Source organism: Vidua macroura, chromosome 1 (assembly GCF_024509145.1).
Source record: "Vidua macroura isolate BioBank_ID:100142 chromosome 1, ASM2450914v1, whole genome shotgun sequence".
Taxonomy (NCBI): Eukaryota; Metazoa; Chordata; class Aves; order Passeriformes; family Viduidae; genus Vidua; species Vidua macroura.
Genome location: NC_071571.1, coordinates 138,423,923 through 138,439,501, shown reverse-complemented (window position 1 = coordinate 138,439,501; position 15,579 = coordinate 138,423,923).

The following is a 15,579-nucleotide window of genomic DNA, read 5'->3' as shown; positions in this document are numbered from 1 at the left end:
TACATATATCTCAGTTTCCTCTAAAGGCTCAAAATACTTCAGTGAAATTTGTATCATATCCAGTAAATTTTGAAAAAAACTGCCAGGTATTATGCGGTAAACTTCTTTAGTTAAAGAAGTTAAACTTAATAAAAAGAAACAGCCATTTGATAAAAAGTCATATTAATAGCTCTATGGTTTCTGTCTGATAACACTTAAGAATGCAACCTATGCACTCCTTACAAATATTCTACCATGTTTCAGCTAACAGTACTATGAGCCCAGAGGATAGCTATATTATGTATCCATCTAGAATTATTTCCAGATAAAATGTATTGATCCATTGAAGATGTACTCCTAGAAAATACACAGTTGGCTGGGCTGCCCATACTCAGTATGCTAATTAATATTTTCTTTCCTCTAACTTTGTCAATCTCTGTGTTTGTACTCTCCAGAGAAAGTCAGTTGGCAGTTTGAGTCAGAAAAATAAATCAAGTGGATATCAAAAAATTCAAAAATGCATCTTCAAACTATCTTAAAGGATCACTTTATATTCCAGATTTTTGATGAGTGATTCATATTTTTATGTTGAGCAACAAAAATCCATCATCTTTGCAATAGGAAATCTTTGAGCTCCTAGATGAAATTTCTCATTGAAAAAATACTTTGTACTTAAAGGCCTCGGAAACTTAGATGTAACTTCTTCTTAAACACTTTCCAAAGATGAAAGCATAGGCTTTGTAGCACCTAATTATGTAAAAAAAAAAAAAAAAAAATTAAAATCACATGAGAAATGTATCAAATCAAAGCAAGTATGTTGTCTGCCCAACAAAAATATTCTAAATCTCTTGCATTTGTAAAGTCACAGGGTGCTACTGAAGATACAGACAATGTTTTACAAAAGAAATACAATATTTTAGGTTTAAATAAAATTCTTAAAACTTTAAGCATAATTGGACACAATATTGTTCTTATTAGCTCAGAACTGGCAGTTTACTTACCAGATTTGGACCTGCAATTAATTTATTTCATGTGCATAACATGGGAAAACCCATTCTAAAAGGAAAGGGAATGTCAAGATTCTTCTGTACTATGCAATGGTTTTATGTTTCTATTTTCTGCTTTTTTTGGTGGTCTTTTCTGTTTTCATTCTCCAATATCCTTTTCCTTTGGCTTTTCTCTTGATCCTTTTATCTAACCCTGAACAGCTCTATGACAACCTTACTTCTTTGTCGAACTCTAGAAAGTTAAACAAAGTCCTATGGGCCTACAAATTGGTTAAGTGGTTAGTTTACTAAAGTTTAGCAATCATTTCTTTCATTTATCTTCTCCAATTGCAGTCACTTAAAAAAAAAAAAAAAATAGGGGAGTTTTCCTGCTCTGTTTTAAGACAAAGAACATTTGTATGATTTTGATAAGGCCTTCAGGTACAATTGTAAGATTAATAACATAATTCACAATAACAGAAAGATATTAAGCATATGACCTTAAATAATATTTGTGTGTTTTCCTCTACTTTCAGTTTATGAACTTCATATACTGTGTCAAGCAAAATTCACTCTGTATTCTGCAAGACAAAAGATAATTTATTTACTTACCAGAGAAAGATGACAAAGTAAACTACTCAAATCATAACAATAGGTGATGACAAAGGAGCTATTGCTCTGCATTTTAGATGGCATGCTATGGTATGGGGTACTGTGTATTTTTTAAAAAAAGGGATATGTCTTGCACTCTTGTTGCTAAAATGAAGCAGGTACAAATAAACAAAACAAATAAAACCCTTGGACCTAAGTAGCATTTTATGATGAATGATCAAATGGATCTTGCATAAATGTCTTCTCTCAAGGATATATATACTTACAGATATGTACTTATGGATGTAGACACATAAACTTTAATAAGTTGACCTACACACCTGCTTGTGGAAATAGCCCTTTTGCCATTACAGATCTTAAAGCTTTGTAGGCATATTTCAATGAATTTGTGTAATTAGATGTTATATCTCATTAAAAAGCCCCCATTGTTATTCTGAAGGCTTCAGAATGGAATTCTGGTTCCATTCTAGTAATAACACTGGGCTATTTAGTAAGTGATATTTTTAGGAAAGTAGTGAGGATGATTCTTCCCTCAGGGTATTAATGATGAAAGAGCTCTAAAATGCCCAGTTATTATAATCACTTTAGCATCAGCAGGTAGAATCCATCCCACATAGGAAAAAAAAAAAAAAAAAGAACAAAAAGTATTAATTTGATTACATGGCTCTCAGATTCTCTGAGAGTTTTTCAAATTGTTTCATCTCCTTAAAGAAATTCACACATTTCATTAGATCGTTGTTGTAACTGTACTCATTTAAAAAGCTCAGCTATTGTGAACAACAGACATTTTACCTTTACCTCAGTAATATTTTACCTTTAACTTCTGAATTATTTCTTTATTTTGCAACAGTTAGGTCTCAGAACAAATATGTCTGTAGTCTTTTACATTGTTCCTTAGATTAACCTTATAAAGACAATTATACATTTCCAATGACTAGTGAATAGGAGCCTCTTTAGTATTTTAGATGTTGTTCCTTAAACTCTGCAAAAGTTCACACTCTGCTGGCATTCATTATTTGATATAATATTATGTTTATTTTTAATTAAAAGTCAGTGGAACCACAAACCACTCTGCCTTCTGAAAACTAGTATATTTCTCTGAATTCTCAGTCATTACTTCTGCTAAAGGAACATATAAACCAATTTCTGTTCAGGAAAAGAGCAAAGAGGTATCACTAAATATATACTTAAAGAAAACTCTATTGAACTGGCTTTGCTTTCTTCCACAGTAATGCTCTTCTGAAACACATTTGTTTGTGCTCAATTAGCAACAGTACCCACAACTACTATTCTTACATAAGATATCATCTGAATCCTAAACTGTGAACTTAGCCTATTGAGTAAGTCTGTGTTACACCAGATAAATTGTTCCAAAAAATACTGATTGTAGTAAAACTCCAGTATTTTTAGGCACACATTGAAGCATAAAAATCTCTATAGCTAACACGGTCATGTGAAAATTTAAGAGCAATATAAGAATTTAAAATATGCTTTACTGAAAACTTTGATAGGTGTTGTGTTTTAACCACTAATGGCAATTTAGCCCCACACAGCTGCTGCCTCAATGGTGGAGTGGGGGAGATAATTGGAAGGGTAAAAATAAGAAAGCTCACTTTTAACTATGATAAAGACAGTTTAAGAGGTAAAGCAAAAGCCATACACAAAAGCCAAAGAAAGCAAAGAATTAATTCACCACTTCCAATGGGCAGCCCCAGGAGAGCAGATGTCCATCATGAATAACAGTTACTCAGTAAGACAAATGCCTTCACTCTGAATGTCCCACACCTCCTGCTTCTTTCCTCTGCTTTCCATGCTGAGCATGATGCTGTATGTTATAGAATACCCTTTTGTTCATTTGGGCTCAGCTGTCCTGACTATCTCCTCCCATCTTCTTGTGCACCCTCAGCCTCCTTCTTGGTGGGATGGGGTGAGAAGCAGAAAAGACTTTGGTGTTGTGTAAGCACTGCTCAGCAATAATGAAGACATTCCTGAATTATCAACACTGTTTCATCTGAACCTGCCCTGGAGCTCCTTTGAAACATTCCCAGGTGTCCTGTCACTGGGTATCAAAGGGAAGAAGAACTCAGCACCTCCCTCTCCCCTTCTTAAGGAAGCTGCAGAGAACAACAAGGTCACTTTTCAGCCTTGTCCTCTACAAGCTGGGCAAACCCAGTGTCCTCAGTCACTTCCCAGAAGACATGCTTTCCAGCCCCTCCACAAGCTTGCTTACTTACCCTCATTTGGATGTGTTCAAGTACCTTAGCACCCTTTTTTATTGTGGAGTGCAATGTATGAGATTGCACTCCCTATAGTATGGGAATGCAATTAGTACAGCTACAACTGTTACAGTGTGCGCTATGTCAGAATTCATTTGCCTTGTATGGCCCTCTACAGAGAGTAAAGAATTGTCTTAAAATACACTGGTTAGGACTTCATTTTCAAAGCGTATGTTTTAGCTCATAAATTCCAAATTGTTTTAAATCCTTGCTGCTTAAACATGGTCTTTTTTCTCAAAACCCTCTGGATAGTGGCCACTCATGGCAAGGGAATTAACCTCTAGCCTTGCTGTACCTGTTGATGTATCAGATCTGTGTTTGGACACATGCAAGGACCCATCTCATCACACTCATCTTGCATCAAAATGTTGAGATCCTTTAACTGAATACACATAGTTTGATTATTTTCTCCACTTACTGAATTGTTTTGAAAATGTATTACCATGTATGTACTAGAAGATTGTTTTACTTAATTTATTAACTGAAAGAAAAAAAAATTACTTTGTATCTGAAAAACTTCATCAGTTAATTTCATCACACCAAGATTCTCAAGTGGTTCCAGGTGGGCACGTAAAAAACAAAATCTTTTGTCCTGTTTTGAAGATATCTTAAAGGTGCATAGGGACTCTTACAGAGAAGTAGATGCCTTTCAGTGCCAGGTGACCATCTTACCAGCTACCTCCTCACCCTCATCAGTATTATCAATGAGAACCTTACTCTTCACTAAATGACTTCAGAATTTCTTTAAAATTTAGCAATCTTTATGCACACTTCTGGAGAATAAAGAACATCCTCACTAACCACATCACTCTGACCACCACTGTTTCATCTGTTGTAGATTTCTCAGTGTTTGGGCTGAATTCGCACTTTTCCCAATTAAACTTCCAAATGGAAGCTCACTAATGTCAGCTAGCTGTGGTTATTTTCTTTCCTGGGACGAAACACCCATTTTTAAAGTGACTAGACAGACATCAGCAGTGGCATGTTCAGAGTTCACCCACACAGTGGGTGCTTACCCAGCCAGTGGAAGGCTGGATCCTTGGGTTATAGCCACGTGGAACTGGACTCTAGCTGGCTACTAATGGGTGTTGGTATCCTTAATATATCTCAGGTGCCACCCTTCATGATGTGGTGTTATCAAATGTAGGTAACAGTGAAGTTCTTGCTCAGGTTTTCTGAATTTAGATTGAAGAAAACTATAGTTCAAGAAATATGTTTCCTTGTCTACTTCATAACCTAGATTTCATGGCATCCATGAGACAAAAAAAGAAAGCTGTATCTCCACCTTTTGTAGTGGGAGCAAGCTCTGCACTTCCTTTGGCTCCATCCCAGGTGTTCTTATTCATGCAAAACAGCCTGTGCTTGGATGGGCTTCAGGCTTGCTGCACAATCAGGAGCTGCCACTTTCCAGCTCTCTCTGCATGCAGTACAAGCACAGGGCAGGAATGACAGCACTTCTCATGCATCACTGGCCGAGATGCACAGCAGAGCAAGTTTTTGAAGGCAAAAAGTAGGCTTGTCACCAGTATGTGTCATACTTTCAAAAACACCCCAGAAAACCACACATCTCCTCAGTCTCACTGTGGTCAGTCCTAGTCATCACTCTTCAAGTTTCCACTTCTTGGGAAACAGGACCAATTGGTCTTGTCTTGCTGCTGCATTTTGCTGCTCTGCGACTTGCCTTTGTCAGACTGCAAGAGAGATTTTTTCCCAAGCAAAACTGAAGAATGAATCAGCCTGCTCTCAGCTACATCACCTTGTGTTAATGCTAATGAGCATCGGCTCTGAAACAGATTTAGAAAAATAAGGTAAAAGAAATAAAATAAAATAAACTTTCCACTTGTAATCTTTGTGATATGTGTCCTTGAAAATGTTTTTGGAGCTGAAAAAACCCTGGCATTTCAGACAATTAATAGTCTCTTCATCATTTGACTTATGGAGAGCTCAGGGAATAGGATGGGATAACATAGAACAGAATAGAATAGGTTATGCTATATAATACCTATGGTAATACATGACAATCTAAGATCTAGCTATGAGGGGCCCACCCAGGAGCAAAGGTATTTGCAGTGCAGATCCCACCAGGAGACAAGATCAGAGACAGGTACACATACAGCATACTTCTAGCAGGGACTGAAACATTCCTGTATTGTCAACACTGGTTTTAGCACAAATCCAAAACACAGCCCCACACAAGCTACCATGAAGAAAATTAACTCTATCCCAGATAAAAACAGCACAATAGGGAATGATTGTTGGTTTATAATATCCCTTTGAAAATACATCTTATTTTCACATTGTACTGAAAGTATTCAGAATATTTTTTCTAATTAATTGCATTTCTGCTAGCATTAACAATATTTATAGTAAGAACACTATATAAGCACAAATTGTATTTGTACTTGCATTTCCTTCATTAATTTTTCAGTGTTTTGACAAGCCATAATAAATCATGCTGAAATTCTTTTTCTGGGACAGTCTCTGAGGACAAATCTAGTGAGAAACACAACTATCATCAAGCTGGAGGCAGCAGGTGAAACACACTTTTGACCATTTTGTTTGAGTTCTAGTTCTGTCTTTGTGTAATTGTGGAAAGAAAAAATGCACATTCACTGTCCCCTGTGGAGCTCAATATATAGAAAAAGATTCACCCACACTTGGTCTTTTTTTTGGCATATAGTGTCTTTGTACAGGATAGATGTGTTAGACAGGAGATTTTAAAGAAAATCACACTCCACACCACAAAACAAAACTTTTATAATTCAAAAATGTCTAGGGCAATAAGAAATTATAGTATGACATGAACTTTCTGGCATCCAGTATTCCAGAGTTTAAGAAGCTGGGATATACACAGGTTCAGAAGACAACACAGCATGAAATAAAGTGCCATGATCTAGGGAGCCTGTTCCAGTGCCCAACCACCCTCTGGGTGATGAACTTTTTTCTAATATCCAACCTAATCTCCCCAGACACAGAATCATGCCATTTCCTTAGGTACTATCACTGCTCAGAGAGAAGAGATTGATGCTTTCTCCTTTTCTTCCACTGGTGAGGAAGCTGCAGAATCCTCTGAGGTCTTGGTCTCCTCTAGGCTAACAGACCAAATGACCTCAGCCACTCCTCATATGGCTTCTCCTCAAGGCTCTTCACCATCTTTGCTGCTCTCCTTTGGATGCTCTCTAACATCTTAATATCTTCCTTATATACCAAAAACTGAGGACAATATTCGAGGTGAGGCTGCCCCAGTGCAGAGCAGAGCAGGACAATCCCCTCCCTTGCCCAGCTGGTGATGCTGTCCCTGATGCCCCTCAGGACAAGGTTGGCCCTCCTGGCTGCCAGGGCACTGCTGGCTCATGGACAAGTTGCCATTTGACCAGGACCCCCAGGTCCCTTTCCATGGTGCTGCTCCCCAATCACTCATTCCCCAGTCTGTCTGTACATCCAGGGATGCCCCACCACAGGTGCAGAATCCAGCACTTGCCCTTAGACTTCACATGATTGGTGATTGCCCACTCCTCTAATTTGTTGAGGTCTCTTTGCCTTTGAGGGAGTAAAGAGCTTCTCCTAATTTTGTATCATTGTCAAACTTACTTATGACAGAGTAAGATTTATTTTGATTGTCCTTTAAAATGTTTAATACAAAAAACATTTTTCTATTCTTTTTGTTTAAAAATATGATTAAACATATTATGAAAAAGACCAGCTAGTTAGGATCTACCTTCTTTGACTCTGCTGGAGCATACTGATTTATGCGAGTTATCTATATCTTAACTAAATTAGAATGATACCATCTTAAATTAAGAATGTACATTTCTTTGTATGCTTTGAAACCTTGCACTAAGTAGCAACTATGAGTTGAATATGGATCATCTAGGTTTTTATAATCTCAATATGTGAATGCTACAGGACAAACACATGTTCCTATGTCAAAAGAGAGCTTACGAATATCAACTCAAGTTGAAAAGTCTGTCAATTATGAGAGAAAATTAAAAACCCCAGACTACTAGCACTTTCTATTAATTACTGAAGAATAACTTTGTATAGAATAGTAATAGAATCCTTTATATAAAAGATACTAGTTATGCAACACATAGTGTAGAAATACTGTGATATCAAAGAAGGTTTGAGCACAACTTACTAGTCTGTTTTTAATTTTCTGTATATATTTTGCCCTGTTGATTTTTCCTGACAATTTCTAAGCAAAAAAAAAAAAAGAAAAAAAAAAAGTAATTTTCCTTTAATTTTTAGCTATGGTACATCGAGCTGTGGTATACAAAACTGTGTGAAAATTTAAACTGTGTTTTAAGGTCTTTGAACACCATAACTTACTTCAGAAAAGTTGGCTGAAATCTGAGTCCGTGCCTATAATACATTTGAGTACTCATGTCATGGAAATAATTGCTTCTGTGGCTTTTATTTCTTAGACATATGCTCAGTAAATTATTCCATAGTAGTCACCTCCTATTAAAATCTACACTTATGTATTGCAAGTACTAATTTGAATAATAATGGATAATTTGATTTTTTATTACATATAAGTGTTTTTATTATTTTGCTGTTTTAAGAAACTCTCCACAATGAGCATCAGTCTCACACTTGAGGAAAAAAGATTGTAACTCTAAGGTTTAGAATGTTGGCTTCAGGCTTTTAAAGCAGAATAATTTTTTTTTAAGTCCCTTGTGAAAGCCCTTTCCTTTTTTCCCCCTCTCTTTTTCTTTAAACCATTTGAAGATAATTTAGTGTTGATGAAAAGATGTATTGTGATAATAATGGAAAGTGGGTTTCTTCTATGCTTAGAGCAAGTTCGCAAAGACACTAAAAATATAGTAAAATTTAAGGCAATTAATTTACCCAATGAACTCATATCATATGTCAGCATTTAACGATTTAAATGATGCTCATTTAAAGTTTCCCTTTTCTTCTTACTTTTTTTTTTTTTTCCCAAGTATGGAAGTAAAAAGATCTGTTGATAATTAGACTCCACAGGTCCTAGCATTTATGCATCTAACAACATCTACTTCAAATCCACTGAGGGGTTTATGATCCCTTTCAATTTGACATTACCTTTCAATTTCCTGGTAAACCAACCATCAGAATTGCTAAATTCACACCAGTAGAACCTTCAGAAACATATTGCTGATAATGTTTGCAACCAGTCCAAAACTAATTGAAAATTTATGTCTTTGTTTTTCTTTCCCCTGCTAACCCAGAACAGCAAATTCTGCATTTTCCTTGCTGTGGTCTTCCTACTTTTCACTGAGCATCACAATCAGACACAAAAGGCTTTGCATGGGTTCATTACGGGGCTAAAAGCTGTTCCAGCTCCAAATTGGAAGGCAAGAAATCATTGTGAAAAGATACAACAGCATGGAATTCTCATTCTTCAATCTACAGAGTGATACAGAGCCATTCCATGATTACTATCTGTTGACCTAAAGTTGAAACAGAGAAAAGATATATCCTACACAGCATCCCTAATATAACCTCTTCGATGCTGTCTCCATAATGATAGCAAAGTTAATTAATTCCTTACTCAAAGGCAAAATGGGGTCAAATCAAGAGAGGAAATAATTAACAAACCAAAACCCTCCACCAGAATTAAATGTCACCTTCAGTTTTTTCTAGAAAAAACATATATTAGTAGAAGACTATGTACTCCTTAGTGAGCATGGTAACAACTTTTTCTGCCATTCAGATCCCTTATTTTCCTCACATGAATTTATTAAATTATTTTCTTACCTTGTTTGTTAGTTTTTTCATTCTGTATCCTGTGTGTCAGTGCTGCACACCACAGGAGTGGCAGTAAATGGAGAAAGGGATATAGGTCACAATGTCCACAGATAAATGTCCCAGCAACTAGAGAGACTTGACTGTGTTTATCTTTCCCCAGGGAATTTAATCCTCAGTGTTAGTGTGTGTGTGCATGCATGTGCACGTGTGTGTGTGTGATTTCTTAGCAAATGTTTGAGTCCTTTGTGTGTGTGTGCGTGAGTATGTGTGAGTCCATGTGTGAGCACATGGACTCTGGTACACAGGCTCAGCCTCACTAGCTGCCAGACCTGCAGACAGGAACAGCAGCAGGAGCAGCCATGGAAGCGGGATGGAGAGACCCCTGGGTTCCTAGGCTGCATCTGAGAGGGCTTCGGCAACTGAGAAGAAGAAACCCTGGCCCTGGAATCCACAGATTTTAACAACTCATAACTTGCTAAACATTTTGACTTTTACCACCTTTGAATTTGATATGCTAGTTTTGATTTGATTTGCTTTGAACAGCTTTTACACAGATCCATTAAAAATACAAAACAACATTATTTTCATCTGTTTGACTAATATCTTTTTCACAGGAACACAGCATCTGATGTAAAAGATCAGACGTCCATTTAATCTAATTTTCAAACACTTTATGCAGTGAGATGCTATGAAAGCTGTCATGTTCAATGGTTCTGCTAACAAACCCTTCATTTTAGAAATTATTAAATTATGGATCTAGGATTCTCTGAAGACTGGTAAGAGTAGAAAACTCAGCACTAAGCATGGGACAAGTAGAGTGTCCTTCTTAGTAAGCAAGTATCCACAAGTTGAACAGCTGCTGCTTCAATGAATGTTACCAGCAAAAAATAGAATTCCCGGGTCCTTAGTGACAGCATGGAGAAGAGGTGACAGCAGCAATAAAGAGTCTGGGTGAGAAAGAAGAGAGGGCACAAACTGAGACCTGGGGGATTCAACGGCAGAAACATTATCTGCAAAAGATGAGTTGGCTGAAAGACAAAACACAGTGCTTCTTCTCCAATGACCAGTGCTTCAACGTTCCACTTCTATGTCATTGCAATTAAACATGTGTCTATATATGTATGTGGACATATACAATATATGTATATGTATCAATTTTTTAGTTAATTCAGAGAATGCTATATAGGCTTTCGAAATCAGATCAGTTTTAAGCTTTAAATGCAAACGTTACTAAATATATTTATTAACAACACATTTTGTGCTAATTAGTTTTTCCATATTACCAATCACCGCAATGTACACAAAACTGTCAGTCAGTAACTAATATGCTATTAATACTAATATGCTAATATAACTATTAATATGCTACTCATTAATATGTATATAATTTATTATGAGTATACAATACCAAGGATTTCAGGATGACATTGTTGGCTATGGTCGTTATTGGTTCTCAGTTGCTGAGATTAAGATGATTAAGACCAAGAGACTTTGATGAGAGAATTTATAACTGAAGGGCATTAATTTTATTTCTTCTTTATATTTTCACTGTGTGTCTAATGTTTCTAGGCTATTTGGTTCTCCCAAGAAGAAGCAGGCTCTCAACTGCTTCTAAAACTGTTACTATTTTTTTTTCTCATTTTTTAAGTCATGCTTCTTGAGTATTCCCCAAATCATCCTGTATGAAATAAATCATTGTCCCTTTGATGATCACAGTCCTCACATACTTTGTGAGGCACAGTTTGGCCATCACAGCACTGACCAATACATAATATTAATGCCTTATTTTAGTTTATTTTAGCACCCTTACACTTGAGTTCAGGGTAAATTAATACAGATTACAGCATTTACAGTTTCTCATTGACATAGGCCTCTGCTTTGGCTACAAGGTATCTGGCACCAAGATTAAGTTATTTAAACCCTAAGCTTAAAGTCTTTGCTCCAGGCAAAACACACAAAGAGACCTGGGCATTCAATAATCAGATGCACAACAGTCCTCTGACTAGAGAGTTTCCAGAATTAGCAATTATAGAATGATGAAAAAATGCATCAAGAGTTTACACATCTGATTCTCATCCAAAGGGAAATTATTTTATTATGAGGATTATCAGCCTAGAATTCTCTCACGGACCTTGGTTCCTAAACAATTTCTTTAAGAAGCATAGATGAGTCATTTATTCCAAAGGATGCCTGAAAGGGATTCTGCTTAGCAAAAAATCTCAGGAGTAGGTAGCTTGGCAGGATTTGGGAGTCAGACTGGATGCTCAGCATAGGAGAGAGACTACCTAGAAAGTATGGACACTGACCAAAGGAGAAAAGCATGCTTAGTCCCCTTGAGAAAGACTCATGAATAAGTATTAGATTATTAATTCACTTAAGAGAATAGAAACATGTGTCTAGTCCTAGTAAGTATGACATAAAAATCTTACTAAATAGTCATTGCAGAAAGTAAAATTTAGTAAGTTCCAACTTTTTCACTGTATTCAGAAATATTTTCTCATCTCTTATATTTTTTCCATTTTATATTCACTCTATTTCCCCTAAATTCTATATCTAATGTTGTGGGCCTCACATGAATCAGTGGCAGCTCCCAGTTTGGTATCATCAGCAAACCTTCTAAGGGTGTATTCAACTCCTGCACCCAGATCATTGATAAAAATATTGAACAGAACTGGCCCTAGATTTGAAGCCTGAGGGACATTTGGTACAGCCAGATGCAGCCCCACTCACTGCAACCTGTTCAGCCAGTTCTTCATTCAGGTCACCATTGAACTTGCTCAACCTACAGGTGGACAAGTGGTTAAGAAAGATGCTGTGAGAGACAGTATCAAAAAGCCTCACTGAAATCCAGAAAAACTACTTCTACTGTTTTCCCTTAATCCACTATGTGGGTGACCTTAATCAGAAAGATACTAAATAAGGTAGGATTTTCCCTTTGTAAACCCAAGTTTACTGTGCCTGATGATCGCATTGTTCTTTAAATGATTTTCAATACCACCCAGTATAATCTTCTCCATAATATTTCCAGGACTTGAGGTTAGACTTACATGTCTGCAGTTCCCTGGGTCTTTCCTCACACCCTTTTTGTAGACTGGAATAACACTGGACAGCTTTCTATCATCAAGGACCTCACTGAACGTCCAAGACTTTTGGTAGATGATCAAGAGGGCTCCTTCCATAACATCCACTCCTTCAGTATTCTGGGTCAAATCCCATCAGGCTCCTGCACTTACAGACATCAACTGATACAACTGCTCCCTTAAAACTTCAGTGTCCTCCACTGGAAAGTCACTGTTTCTGTAGCTGTGGTCCTCCAACTCAGAGGACCAAGCAGCCCAAGGGCTTACCAGTATTATTAAAGTCTGAGGCAAAAAGCCTCCAACATTGAATGCCTCCACCTTTTCTTCACCCTTATTTGTCAGGTGACAATCAAGTATCAATCAAACATTTTCCTTAGACCTCTCTTGCTATTAGTATATTTCAAAATGTGTCTTTTGTTTCTGGACATAACACTGGCCAGTTTCAACTATAACTGAGCTTTGCCCTTTTTCCTCTCTGCATCTGTGAACTACATCTCTGTAATCTCCCTGTGAAGCCTAACCTTGTTTACAGAGATCATACAATTTCTTTTTCCTCTTGATCTCCAAGAGGAGTTCTCTGTTCAGGCAAGTTGGTCTTCTATACCACCTGCTTGCTTTGTGATACTATCTATTAAGGATACTGAAAAATTATAAAGTTCCTATGGTATATTTCATAGTGTGCTATTTATTTTCCATCTGATTCTAGGCATACTCCAACATTTTAATGTGACGAAACCAAATTAATTGAGTAGTCTTTCAAATATTCAACATTATTTATAACATATTTTCTTGAAATAACACTGAAAGATTTACAGTTAAATCTAACTTTCTCCATTTAATGATGGGAGAGATACTGAATATTATTTTAGTCACCTGAGTTAATTGCCAATTTTTCAATATATTCAATATCTAAGGATCTCGTTATTTTCTTTACTTGTGGCTCTTCAATGTTCCTAGTGCAATTTTTTCTCATTTAGTATAAAATATTTGTATACCATTAATTGGATCTCTAAAATACTTCTGCCAGAGGATATTGGGATTTCAGACAAAAAACTACTTGCTTATAAATGAAACAATTTTCTTAAAAATATGAATAGACTGAGATGCATGTAGTCATACATTTAGCAAGACAATACACTACAGTCTTATTTTTCTTTATTTCTATAATAATGACAAACATATATGGATAGACAGTATGCCTGAAATAAAAAATGTAACTGATTACTCTTTCAGAACTGTAGCTAACACTTTAGTGGGAAACTGGAAATCCTAAAGCAGTAAATGTATATCAGTATAATACATTCTATATTTTTATGTAAAAAAAAAAGTAATTACAGAATAGTTATAGAATCAAAACTAGTGCACATATCATGTCAACAAATTTTGCTATTAATGAAACCAATAAATAAGTAAGAAAAAGCATATTCAAGTGCATCAAACTACATTAACTACAGATGTATAGGACTGAAAAGCATAGCCCACCACCTGAAACACAGACTAGGGTACCAACCAGCAAGCTGTCAACAGATTCCCTCTATCTTCTTCTCCTCTCTCCATTTTTGCACATTTGTTCCTACGCAAACTGGCTTGATCCCTTCAACTGCCCACCTTTGGTTCCATAGCAAGTCTTCCACCACCCCAGCATGCTCTTTCCCCATATCCCATAATAAGCCTTGTCCCCCAGGGCAGGGATCCCTCAGCCTGTGTGTTGTCCTGGAGGGTGCTCCCCAGAAAACCAGGGATCCCCAGGGACTTGTGGTGCTTTGTCTCACCTGGGGCTGATGCTCTCCCAGGACAGCCCTGAGGAGCTCAGAGCAAGGGCTCGTGACTTCATGCTCCTCTGTGACGGGGAAGGTAAGCTTTTCATCACATCCCTTAACACAGGTCAGCTCAGATCTGCATTTCAAGCTGCACAAAAAATTACAGCATCACCACATCAACACTCATTACTTTTAGCTCATCATTCTCCAAGTGACGTGATACCCATATAGAGAACAAAGCAAGAGACAGAGCTGGTTGTGAAATGCTATTTTAAATCAGCACCAATATACTCTTCACTGGAATACTGCACTCAGCTAAAAAGGGGAAGGGATTGAAACATTATAAATCATTTTAGAATGGAGTACAGAGAGAAATAGATAGCAAAAGGGTCTAGCTATGTTCATGCATACCAAGTATCTAGCTGAAACAAAATAGCTTGATACTAGTCCAATATTCTTTCCCACACACTTTCTTTGACCCTCCCTCAGCTTCTGATCAATGTCTAACATTAAATAATATTAAGGTCTGAAATATTTTACTAGGCTGCCTTGAACACTGCGACAAATTAATAATGCAGTTGTGAATCAAAATTAAATCTTAGTGGTTTGTCAGATACCCTTAAGTTCTGGTTTTGCCTGCCTTTTCTTCAAGATTAGTAATTACAAACACTTGCTACCAGAATTTCCTAAGCTATCTGTAACTTTAAAATCTCAACATATGGCATCTAAAAGCCATCAATATATGTTAGCTGTGTGTCCAGAAATATGTATCTAAACCAGATTATCAATTGTCTGTAATGTCAACAGACATTATATTCTTAAATGTTTATTGAAGAATATATGGCAGGTAGAAGGCCCATCTTCTTTCTAGCTACAAATTACTTAAAAATGTTCTTTACGTAATTTTTAGTCCGAAATTAGACTCAGGGTTACCAATATTTTATGGGCTTAGGTTATGTACAGATCCATGCACAGAATTCTGGTTCAAGCCAAGGAGAATCCTTCATGAAAAATAACAGAGAAACAGAGGCCTCCTGGATTTGTTCTAAATTTGTTTCTCTTCTCTGGCATATGCCAGAATATTTATATCCATAACTTCTGCAAGTATTATCAAGAATAATGAATAATTTTATAACTATAGTGCCTATCTTTTCTG